General features: G+C 46.1%; 1 protein-coding gene across 1 annotated transcript in view; it reads left to right on the top strand.

The window, feature by feature from the left end:
- LOC117727561 (kelch-like protein 29) overlaps positions 1–13,237 on the top strand; it is a 112,293-nt gene that overhangs the window by 30,666 nt on the left and 68,390 nt on the right. The window lies entirely within an intron of this gene.

Genomic DNA, 13,237 nt, shown 5'->3' with positions numbered 1-13,237 from the left:
TGGGGGGGGGGGGGGGGGGGGTTTAACCTTGGGAGTTTATGACGCAGGGCGCCTAGAAAAACAGATGTTCGCAATTCCCCCCGACCAATTTTCACATTTAATGAAGCTTTTAATTTAGGTTTAGATTGTTTTTCTTTTTCCCCTCTCTCTCATTCTGATCAATAAAATGTGTGCAAATGAACTTTGTAGATTGCGACAACAAAAAAACAAAACAAAAAAAAAAGCAATTATTTTGGGGACTGATGCTTTGAAATGAGACTGCAGGTAGAATTGGAAATGGATAATTAGACGGGCTCGGTCCGGTTTTCTATCGAATTGAAAGCGTTTCTTTTTATTATATTCTTGTGCGTCTTCTTTGTAGAACGGACCGGTCGCGCTCCGTTAACCACGTGCACGTCAACGTGCGCTGACCTCCTCCTCACAGTGGTTACCCGGGGAAGGAGAGCGCTGTCGCCGTGATTCCTGTTATGATAAAGTTTATGTATTCAGCTGGCATGGCTACAGTTTGTCAGCAGCTGTATTTCAGAAGGAGGGGAGGGAGGGGGAGGGGGGAGGGACACAATACACACTTGGAATCGTGCGCGGGCCTCGATGAAGGTCAAACTGCAAATATCGGCACTTGAAATCTCGCATCTCCCCTACTCGACATTGCGCCCCCCCCCCCCTGTTGGCCCCGCCCCTCAAGGCGCTCGCCCACGGTCCTTCTGTCCTGGCGCTCTGATTATCTCCATCCCCTCCTTGTACTCCCTGCTCACGATACCCAAAAGCTCCCGCTGGTCTTCCGCATTCAGTTTTTTTAATTATTAATTAACGCTGAATGTCCAATTGGCGAGCGCGCACACACACACACACACACACACACACACACACACACACACACACACACACGGCCCTGCTGTTCGTGGCGTAGTGGTAAAACATGGAGGGTGAGTGCTTGTGACCTGCATTCTGGCTTCCCTCTGTTAAAATTACCTTAACCTGCTGTTGGCACTTGTTTCCCTCTGCTTAGACAGCCCCCCCCCCCCCTCCCCCCCCCAAAAAAAAGATAAATAAACTAGAAGTAGTAGAAAAGCAGCTGCAGGTCAGAAGTCAGTGTTTCTGCTGAGGTGAGGATAAGAGGGGCTGGCCAAATCTGATCCCAGGGCAGAGGTCGTGGGTTGCACACACATCGGGCATAAATAAAGTCCCAGCATCCACACGCACAGACGGTATATCTTGTTCGTTTGCCTCACACACACACACACACACACACACACCGCAGGGTGAACTGTGTCGGGGCTTCTGCGATAAAGAAGCCAAAGAAAAAGGGGAATAAATGAGGTGCGCTGGGTCCAGAACCAGCTCTCTGGTCGGGACGTCTCGGCTCGTTCTCGTGGTCGTTTAAATATCCGGACGACGCTGCGGTGCTGTTGAATCCTGCCGGTGCATATTTCACATCAGAGGGGTTTCAGAAGTGATTATTGGACAAACAGTTTAACACTTAAGCCGCTACTTAAGCGAATATGAATGCTGAATATGAATGCTGCGTTAAAAAAAATGAATAAAAGAAACCTTGAGCCTTCTGGACACAATGATAGAGGAGGAGGGCTTTGCGTGGCTTTTTAAATTTTTTTATTTATGGCAAAATCCTGAATCTTCGAGGAGCTGACGGAGCTCTAGCCTCCTTAATCCAGCTGCACTACAGGCCGCCGTGCACGCACGCGTACGTGCACACTACTGTACAAGTGTGCGTAGTTTGGTGCGGTCTTCTTCTTGGGTGTGACTGCGTGGATGTTTTGTCAGACGTGAGCCCCCCCCCCCTCCCCGCAGCCTTAAGCCAAACTCCACAGTGACAGGAATCACACTCCGTGTTTGATTTGGCTTCGCCTTCCAAAGGGAGCAATTTGTCTCCGCTCCGCATCGGCGGGCACATCAACAACTGTGTGCTCCCTTCTCTCTCTCTCTCTCTCTCCCAGCCGGGGGGGAGGCGGCGGCTCTAACCTCGTCACCTGCTGAGAGATGCCAGCCACACCTGTCGTAGGCTGTGATCTGCCTACCTGCACCCCCCCCCCCCCCCCCCCCCCCCCCCATCCGCAGCGTGGGCTTTTTCGTAATACCTGCCTGTCATAGCTCCTCCTCCCCCCTTCCTCTTTGTCTTCTTAGAAAGAGGATATCTCACCGAGCACTTAAAGTATCTACGCGCAATTTTGTGGATGCAGGATGACTGACGTAGTAAAGAGGACAGTTAAAAAAAGAGGAGATAGAATCAAAGAGAGGGAGGAACATGAGAGAGAGAGAGGGGGGAGTTGCTGTGTGTCTATTTACCAAATCGATGGCTGTCCTGATGAATATCAGCCGGTGCCGAGCTCAGCAGGGACGGACTCTGTAAGTCCTCCTCTCCGGCTCAGAGGTGTGCCGCTGTTACCTCAGCCGCTCAAATGGCGTTTTTTTTATATTCTTTATATTACCCCCCACCACCACCAGCCCCCCACCCCCCCATAGCACCCGCCTCTCCGGCTTAGCATCGGCTGCTGCGTACAGTCCTGCAGCACGCTGTGACCCTGATGGAAATGTGTTTTTTGTTTTGTTGGTGTGCCTAGAAATAAGAAGCAGAGGAAGCTTGCGTCTCTGTCTGGTTTGGTAAACTGTAGTCGACCCCCCCCCCCCCCACCACCCCTCTTCTCCCCCCCTCCCCCTCACTGCACATTATAGCTCCGCTCTTCGCCTCCTTTTCTCGTTTCAAACATCATTTTAAGGCTCCCTTCCACCTCGCTGACCTCTACCAGCCCTGGCAATGGTAGGGACACACATATGTACACAGACCATCGCATGCTTAAATGCACACACGGATAAACACACACACACACACCACTGTAAGAGAGGGGGGTGCGCGTCGCCGTCCACGACCTCCTCGAAGTTCATCTTCCAGTCAGCTCACATCAGCCGTGATCCGGGGACCGAGCGGCCCCCGGATCTGCTAGTGAATGCAATTAAGATGCCTCGGCAAGTTAAGATCTGTGTGTGTGTGTGTGTGTTTGTGTGTATGTGTGTGTTTATTGCCACTTATCGTGCTCCATCACAAGGACTGAAGTGCTCTTATGACAAAGCGTGTGCAGTATTATCAGTTATGTGCACGCGTGTATTAGTTTTGATTCGGCCGTTGAAGCCGGTCATTAAAAACACGGCCGGTTTGTGATAGCCACACGGAGACCATTCATGGCTGCAACCATATTAATTAAAGCATCCCCTCCTCTCTTCTTCCTCTCCTCCTCCTCTCGCTCCCTCCTTTCTCTCCTTCAGGAATTCCTCCACTCCATCCTCACTGCACATTACACCCAAAGTACGCTTTTCCAGAGGGACAGACGGGACGGAGAATCCGGGATGAAGGGTTCTCGGGTTGTGTTATACATTTCTTATTTTTTTCCCAATATGCTGACTCGGGATCAGCGTCTGCGGAGCGAGCGGCGGTAAATTAATTAAAGTCACTGCGGTGTTGCGCCGGGCGATTATCTTAAAGCTATATCCGCATCAGGATTAGCTAAAGCAGAACTAGGGGTTATTATGATTTCAAAACAGGCTTAACTTTGGATATGAAATGCATGGATTTAGTGTGTTTTAAAAAAAAAAAAAAAAACGTATTCCTTCTTTCCATCTCTCTCGCATGCGGTTCCTTTAACTCTCGGCTTGCTTTACAAGAGCCCTCGGCGAATGTGGCAAATTATGTATGAGGGTGAAATTTATTCCGATCGCCGTCGACAACCGTGTGGTAATTCTCCTAAATGAGCACGCGGAGCGTATATGAGATATGCTTAAGAGTAACCCCCGCGCACCAGAGTCCACACGGAACGACCGCTGCCTCTTTAACTTTGCTAAGGATGCCTTTCATTGAGATGTCTGACTGATTCTAGCACAGCTCCCCGGCTCTCAGGAGAGGGGGGGGGGGGGGGAGGGAGGTAGGGAGGGAGGGAGGGAGGGGGGAAGAAGAAGGAGGGAGGATGCGAGGAAACGTGAGGTGAGCAGCGTGCGGTGTGTCATAAGCGATTGGAAGGAAAAGCTGCTCGCCCCTCGTCGAGTTTCTCCCCCCCCCCCTTGTTATCGTATTTTTTAAAGAAGAGGAGCCGCGCCAGGGAGCCCCATACATTACCCCCCCCCCCCCCCCCTCACACACACACACACACACACACACTTTTAATGTGGGGACGGCAGATAGCTCATTAAGATTGATCATTCCTCGTCCTCCACCTCCGCGTGCGGAAGGCGCGGCCACCGGCTTCATTAATCACCGGGATTTCAAGATAAAGCTCAGTGCGCCGGGGCCCCCGAAAAGCCTGACAGCCCGGCTCCTACACACACACACACACACACACACACACACACACACACACACATAATCACGGGCGCTTTGCAGGCTCCCCTGCAACGCCGAGACGGAAGGCGCCGCCGCGTCAAGCACGCCTCCCTCCCCTCCTCCTCCATCCTCAACCTATACTCCCCTCCTCCCCTCCTGTCCTCTTCACTGCAATTGTCTGTCTGTTTCTTTTACTCACCCCCCCCCCCTCCCTCCCGCTATCACCCCTCCAGTCTCTGAGCACTCCTCCTCCTCCTCCCCTCTCATCTTCTGTACATTCATTTCTTCCTCACCATACCTGCCACTTCTATGCTTCTCTCTCTCTCTCTGCCTCCATTGATGCTGTGTACACACATATATATATATATATATATATATATATATATATATATATATATATATATATATATATATATATATATATATATATATATATATATATATATATAAAAGGAAGGATGAAAGACAAACAAAGACAAAGACTCGCGGCAAACAAAGGAAAATTCTCACAGGTAACAATGCACCTGAACAATGCACCTGAACAATGCACCTGAACAACGCACCTGAACAATGCACCTGAACAACGCCCTTTTGATTAGTTTTACTCGCACATACAGAGTTCGGGTGGCAATGAAATAAAAACCTCCTCAGTCACCAGGGAGCGAATGGGCCGTGTGTGTGACCCCTCCCCCCCCCCCCCCCCCAAAAAAAAAATGTTGATGACGGGATTAATTGCCACGAATCAAAAATGTCAAACGTGTTGTTTTTTCCGGGCGCAGCGGCCCCCGCGATGCAGTTATCAAAAGGGGGGGGGGGGGGGAGTGTAAACACGGCAGATGCTGCCGGAGGAAGTCAGTGGATGTGGCGGATGTGTTCTCCTCCTAATGAGAAGGCTTAATTGCACCGGGGGAAGGCGACGCGGTGGCCCAAACAGCAGCAGATGCGCCGCAGCGTCCTCGGGCCCCCAGAAGAAGAAGCTAATGTAATGTAATGGAGAGTCCAACTCTTTTGCCGTGGCCAGCAAACTTTATTTTTTTTAATGGCTTTGATAATGCACGCGGGAGGGGGGGGGGGTGCATGTAATAAATTCTGCCCCCTCTCCTCCTGCAACTTATTATTCCACAGAGTTGGGAAAGAGATCTAATTCTTCGGCGACTTAGACGAATGTTAATGGCCCCGGGGTTGCAATGGAGAGATCTTTTTGAAGGCCCTCCGTGGTGAGCTGGATCCAGTCGGAGTCCACCTCCCCCTGGCGAGGTCCACATGACGGGGGCTTTGCAGCCGGAGGCGGAGGCGGCGGCGGCGGCCATCGTTATTCTACAACAGCACTCTCTTTTGCTCCCCCCTCCCCTCCCCGACACAGACGTTGTGTTCTTTTGTTATAAAAACTATTGTATTGGAGTTAAACTTAGATTACAACTTTACAAGGACACACGCCGGCCGTAATTATACGCATCGGAGCATGCTGGACACAATCAGACTTTTCTTTTGGGGCGGTCCACTCGTCCAATAGATTGTTTTCTATCCCTGGAGAGAGAGAGAGAGAGATATAGAGACACCGAGAAGAGGAGGAATGAAAGAAAGAAAGAAAGAAACCTGATGACAGATTACCCACTCGACTGCAGGCTCCGCGAGGCTCATCTCAGGTGTGCAGTCTGCTGAGAAGACTCCCACATACGACCTCATGCCGCCACCAACCTTTCTGCTCGGGCTGCCGTGACTTTCACAAAGTTACCCAGTAAACACACGCTGTCTTCGGGCAGGCGGGGGTGTGTGAGGGGGGGTGGGGAATGTGACATTTATCTTCTGCTGCACTGGTGACTTGAGGGAATTTTTTCTGTTTTCTAATTTGGTTTTTTTTTTCCTCGTGCTCTCTCGGAGTCGACCCCGGAGGCTAAAAGTGACGCAAGGAATGTACACAAATAAAAAACTCATCGTAAACACGGTCGACACGTAAGACGAGCGGTGGGTGGGGGGGGGGTGTCTGCTTTCTCTCTCACACACACACACACACACTCTCTGGCATCTTGTGTCGGGCCGCCTAAATGTAGCCCGAGCCTGCAGCCGGAGTGTGTGTGGGGGGGGGGGGGGGGGGGGGAGAAAGTAACTTTACACTTTTAATACGTGCTTGAGTGGAGTTTGTTTTATGTTTTGGTATGTTTGCACTTTAAATACTCCAAACAAGCCTCGCGGCTATCCCTTAAAGGGGATTTGCACGTCTTTTCCATGGAGCACTTTCGACATTTAAAGGGCAGCCGTGCTTCTGGATTTCCCTAATGGCACTAGTTACATTTACAAGCACAACTTTTTATCGTCTGACTTGTCAATAACCTGCAGAGCTCACACACCTTTATTCAGCCAAAGCCCCTCTTTGTGACACACGGCCACCTTTTTGTGTGACATTCAGTCTTCATGTCGGCTGCGTTGGTGACCCCCGAGGTGCTGCACGGATTACAACAAAATAAAGTCACGTTTTATAGTTTTTAAAAGTGCAGATTAGGTGCAAATATGTAGATATTGAGTTACACTGATGTTTGGACTTCTGGACCACAAAGCTCGCGGTTCAGATCCCGGATCCCGGATCGCTCGAGGCTTCAAAAACAGCAGTCTATGGTCCAATACTCATTTAACCTGAATAGAGCCTGAACGCACCGTTATGTAACTCAATGGAAGCTCCCCCTAACAGCATGGCACATGGCTCGGCTCCCTACAACAACTACCTGACATGGAAGTGCCCTTGATCAGTCGGCGTAACCTTTTTGTTTCAAGGAATGCCAAAAATATGTCCGTGACTTATGTTTAGTTTTTTTTTTTTTTTTTTCTTACGAGGAGAGACAAACACCGCCTGCGGTGACGAAAGTTCCAGTCAAGTGGAATAAAAAAAAATAATGTCAGACGTCGGATGATGAAATGCCAGAATGTGACAGGCTACCTGAGTGCCCCCCCCCATGCCCCCCCCCCCCCCCCGTCCCCTCCAGTGCCACACTCTCAGAACCGAGTCCTCCAATAGAACCCAGATGCTCATCCAACCCTCTCGAGGTTCTCTAGATGTTCTCTAAAAAAGGTTGCGCCAAACCTGTGTGTCCAGATGATTCATTTCACTCAATTAGCCTCGTTTTTCCCACAGGGGGGGGGGGGGTTATAATGCGGGTGAGACGGACCTCTGGCCCCTCGCAGTAATTTGTATGAAATTGTAACTTAGCAATTAAATGAAGAGCAAAGATGGAGAAGCGTTGCCCGCCCACTCACTGGTATTCAAATCCCCCCTCCGAGCATACAGTACAGCTATCTACACCAGCAGCAACATGGTTATTAGGATTATTCTCTCATGACATTGTTTTGCCAAATAAGTCGAACCTCAAATCCAAGGCTTAAGTTTGACCCGAGTAGTAAAAAATAAATAATAATAATATGCAATATTCTTGGATGGTAAATAAATACCCACCGGTAAGGAAGTGGAGTTTTCACATGAAGCCATTTAAGAGTCATTTTAATCGTAGATCGGTGAGGTCATCGACCCGTTTATCCAAATACGTACAATACGTCGGCCATTGTGATCGTTTAATAACGTACTCATTCGATCATATGCATTTTTAAATTAGTGGCTTATGCTGCGTTGCTATTGGATCTCCATCAAACCAATCGGCGCCGTCTAGCTTCCAGTGGCAGAAACGCGGAGAAAGCGACTGCCACTTATCATCGGAGCAGTTAATTGAACTAATTAGTTCATGATTATTAGTTAATTCAGTGTTCAGCGCATCTCATTAGTCCTCCTCTCTGCCCCGCTCACTTTATTTTTTTTTCGTAAATGCCAATTTCACCTATTTTGTGGTTTGTTTTTCCCATTTTTTAAACCTTCTTTAAAGTCTTAAAGTAGAGGTCGCTCACTTTCTCTCTATGATCTAAAGACGTTCTATTGTAGAAGGTAAATCGGCACGATGTCCGGCACATCCTGACGCACGTTAAAGTCGACTTCACAGACGAAAGCCGTCGGCGGAGCCAATTTCCACCGGTGAAGTTAAACATGGAAATTGTGTTTCTCCCCCCCCCCCCCCCGCGGGGTGTCTCTGATTGCTTGAATAGGTGTTTTATTTCAGTGGTGTTTGATGTATGCTAATGCAGCTGGTGAGGATTGTCACATTAGTCGGCTAGCGCCATATTGGATTTCACATATTGAGCCGGTAATGACATGTCAAGAAAGCTATAAAGGGACCGTGCACGCTCTCAGAAGAGAATATAAATACGCGTGCGTCTTCCTCACCTTCGATGAAGCGTTGCTAGCATTGAAGCCCGTGTAATTCGACCTACATATATCTTTTAATGCTTTTCGGGGGTTTTCCTTTAAACCCTCATGGCCGTCGTTACCGTCTTTCGAGCTCAGTGTGAGAGCTAGAGGGAGAAGAACTAGAGGACCTTGTGAATCCATTGGCACTTTATGATTTAATAAAAAATAAAAGAATGTTTTTTTGTTTCTTTCAGCTGGAATAAACTCCACTCTCCTCTTTTTTTTTTTTTTTAAATGACTTTGAACAGAAGTCATGTCCCAGTTATTCCTGTTGAGCAAAGAGATGGATGAGCAGGCGCTACTCTTCTACTAGTGGAGGAAAAACAAAGCTGAACAATTGACACCTTTTTTTTTCATTCAATGTTTTAGCTTCAGCTTCCTTTTGGACGGATTGTGGCGACCTTTTAAAAAAATTAAAATAAAAAATGGCACATAGTAAAAAAAACACTAAAGAAAAAAGCCATTTTAAATTAGTTTTTCCGACAGCAGCGATGTTATTACGAATGCACGGGGAGCCGCATACGTGTCATTACGCCGTCGCCTCCATGCATGCGTCAGGAAAACCAGCGTTACTCTTATAATAATCATAATAATAATAATAATAATACACCGTATAAATAGCCCCATTTTCCTGAGCGACAGTACCCTGCTGTCAGAAACGAGCCTCGTCGGGTTACGTGAGCGTCGTTCTAATTCCTCACGTGAAAATAAAAATAGAGTTGGCGCGGACAGGTTAGCGTTTCCAAAAGCAAACCATTTTTTTTCCCAAAAGTAAATCTTTCCTTCCCATCTTTCGTCTTCTTCGTCTTACGAACCAGCGGTTTTTTTAAAAAAAAAAATAGCCGCCTCAGCCCGGTCGGAGGAGATTCTTTTAGCCGCGATGTTTAAATGTTTCACCTCCTTGTGAACTGAGTTGTCTTCTACGGTAGATGCACACACACACACACACACACACACACACACACACACACACACACGTCTGCTTTGCCATTTCAGTGTGTACTTCATCTAAAACACAGTCCGACTTCTTCTCTTGTCGAAGCCCCGTTCGAAGGCGGTGGGGCCCCCGCTGGATGATGCTCCCAGGGCCCTCTTTGTTTATGATCCCCCTCCTCCTCCTCGCCCTTTTGTTCTACTAGTGCCGATTGTTTGCTCGTGTCTGTACGCGTCTGACCCGCGGACCAGAGGGTGTACATAGAGGGTTTTTTTATTTTGTGTGCACTGCAGGGACGATTGCTTTCAGGTCTTTTTTTTTTTTTTTTCTTGCGTGTCTATTGGAGGAGGCAACAAAAGGGTCCAGACGGCGTCTTTTGAAGGGCACAAGTTCCTCACCCTCTGGGACCTCCGGCCCCCTTTTTTTAAATTTTTTTTTAGACGTCACAGTGCACCGGCTCAGTCCGGGGGCCCCGACAAACCTCCCGAGCAGCTCTGGCTTTATTCCTGCAGCGGAGACGTGAAGGCGTCCCTCATCATGGACTATTCTCTCTCTGAGGTGGGAGAGGGGCTGAAATCAGCACAGCCGGAGACTCGAGGGGTCTCGAGGGTTTCCGATGCCTCGCACGGAGCTGATTTGCTGGGCGTAGGTACGGAGCGTTGAGACGTCTCCGCGTGTGAATGTGGCGGTGATTGTGTTTAGAGGTGTGTTTCAGAGTCGGTACGCCCGAAGCCACGAGTTCTGGAGGCTTTTACCCACATAAAGCATCATTTGTGCAGACGGTGGCATCTAGACGAGAGGCCTGACAGTGGGCGGGACATGTTGCACCTGACACTTAGCTTTAAAACGGAAGATGGTGCCGTTAATAATAATAATGATAATGCTAATAGTGGCTTCTGAAAAGTGGTTACCTCTCAGCTTCCTTTTGTGCCAACACACAGGACTTGATTCACATGGGTGTAATTTTTAAAGTGCATCCTCTTGAATATTGTGGCATTTTTTTTTTACAGTGATGGAAATGAATTTGTGCTCTAAATAGTCTCATTTAGTGAAATCTGATGAGCTCGACTGACATGCTAATTTATAATAAAACTCCATTTATTCAGTGATGAAAAAAGGTGTAAAAAAAAGACACCTTATAAATATTTTTCATATTCAGATTTATGATATATATATATATAAATAAATTTGAAAAATAAAAATAAAAAAACTTTATTGGCTTGACATTTTTATACAAATCTCAATGCAAAATGTGGACATTTTGGTTAATTTTTTGCATGTCAAGCAAATTTGAATGTTAGTTCAAGCGCAAGAGATTTATTGTGGACCTTTTTTAGATGTATTATTCTTTTTTGTTATAGATTACGTTCAACGAATCTTAAGATATTGAAAATGTTTTCGCTTTCGTCGAGACATTTATCGAGATTTCAGTTATGATTTTAGTTATTAGAAGTAGGGACATTTTTAACATGCTAGTATATATTTAACTTTCCATAAACATTGATTAAATACACTTTGGCGCATACTAATATGCGCGTTTTGACTTCTTTTTATGCAGAACAGAATACATATTTAGCCTTTTAATTGACATTTTTGACATTTTTATTTGAACGTCTCTATTTTATTTGACTTCAGCTCTTTTAGCAAACTCACAAAACTTTGTATTTAATTGGGGACTTTATTTTAAATACGTTTTAGCGGTATAGCAAAAAAAAAAAAAATCCCAAAGATCTTTCAATGAGTCGATGGCGCCGTTTTTAAAGAATATCGTCTAAAGGCTTCTCGGCGTCAGCCGAAACTTGAGCTTATTTTTGAATATTTATTTTATTTTTTGGACCTGAGGTTGCAGAATAAAGAGATGATGTCATCCTACAACTGGTGCTGATGGCGACCTTCTGACCGTCTCTCCAGCCCACCTCCAAGCGTCCGTCAGGCAGCCGCTCACATCGACACGTGCACGTGAAAACCACGATTAATATCCTATCGTGCAGCCGTCCTGATTCTGTTTTATTACTAATATTAATCCCCCTCCTCCAGTAAATCCTTCTGTCGTGTACTTTAGTGTTTCTCAAAAGGAAGCCATGTTTTGATCGGACCCCCTCAGACCTGCAACCCCCCCCCCCCCCCCCCCCGCCCCCACCCCCCACCCCACCCCGCTGCTTTAAAGACGAGTCGAAATGTCTTTTGGTTTTTATCTTGAAAAATATATAACCTATATATATATATATACTAAAAAAGTAATTATAGTGGTTGTCACATACATAGTCAATTTTGTCGATTTTTAAATATTATTATTTTTTTTAAATAAATGTCAGTTTAACAAATTGCTTGAAAAAATTAGAGCATTTTAATAAAAATATTAGTATATTAATATTAGATTGAATCGTTGGTCAATTATTACCTTTTCCTTTTTTTTATTATTTCAATCACGGCGTCGTTACTCAAAGTGAAATATAAACACATTACAAATAATATAATTTTCGTACGTTGGATGTGTTTTATATTCCACATTTCTTATTAAATACTCGGGTTAGCAAAACAATATAATTGGTTTTCCTTTAAATACAGACGTTAGCTAAACTAAAATCAAATACAAAAAAAAAATGTAATTTAATTGATTTTGAAGGATTATTTTATGCTCGTGGGAGCGCAAGACATTTTTAATTCTTTTTTTTCCCCCAGAAAGTCAAAAGAGACGCTTTTACAGTTTGATCATCTAAACGCTTTGAAGATAAAAAGTCGTTTCTTGTGGCGTAAAAAGAAATCGCTCATTGCTTCAGTAAAAAAAAAAGAAAAGAGTGGTTTATTGTCGTGTCCTCCCAGCTGAAGAAAAGCCATCATCAGCTGTGCGTTGAGTTATTGATCAGCTGGCGTGGTTTTGTTCTGGGTAATTAAGCCGCGAGTGTCGCTGGAAATTGACCGTTTAAAGTGTAAAAGAGAACAAAGAAGGTTCTAGAATGTCACCCGATTGGAAAGAGACGTGTGGACGTTTATGTGTTTACTTTTGTTGTCGAAACACGACATTTATCAGCAAAAGGAGATGGAAAAATAATAGTGATTAGATTTATTTTGTATTTTTTTTGTATTTTTTTGCTATTAGCGTACCTTCTATAATATGTCTTTTACTTGCTTTGAGAGGATACAATTAATAATAATAATATATAAATATACCCTTTAACCTCCCCCCTCATTTATTCCACAATATTTATAAAAAATAGTTTAGGGCGACGCATTAACGCGATACAACGAATTAAATTTCTATGACAATACGTGAAAGCTCACTTCAGTGTGTTGTCAGAAATGTGTATTTACGGTATGAACTTTAGACGCTTTCTCAGCCACCGAAGAAGAAAAAAATTCTCAGACGAGCTGACGAAGATGCAGCTCAAAGTTTAGATCTTTTTTTTTTCCTTAACACAAAATGGCGGTTCAACAGAGGCGCTCGTAACACACACACACACACACACACGCACACGTAGAACCCCCAAAATGGCCCCAAGTTCGGCAACCAATGGCGCGCCGCGTCGCCCTTTTTTTCTTCCCCACAGCAGCCTATCGCAGCTCGGCGGGAGCGACCGGCGGCACCCTGTGCAGTCACGGGAGGCTCGGAGCGCGCTGATTGGTTACTGGGAATCGCGTCCGGGGCGGTGGGAGGGGCTGGGGTGGCTCCATTGGCTCCATTGGCCACAGC

The sequence above is a fragment of the Cyclopterus lumpus genome, chromosome 24, assembly GCF_009769545.1.
Source record: "Cyclopterus lumpus isolate fCycLum1 chromosome 24, fCycLum1.pri, whole genome shotgun sequence".
In the NCBI taxonomy this organism is placed as follows: domain Eukaryota; kingdom Metazoa; phylum Chordata; class Actinopteri; order Perciformes; family Cyclopteridae; genus Cyclopterus; species Cyclopterus lumpus.
This window is presented reverse-complemented; position numbering and strand designations above follow the sequence as displayed.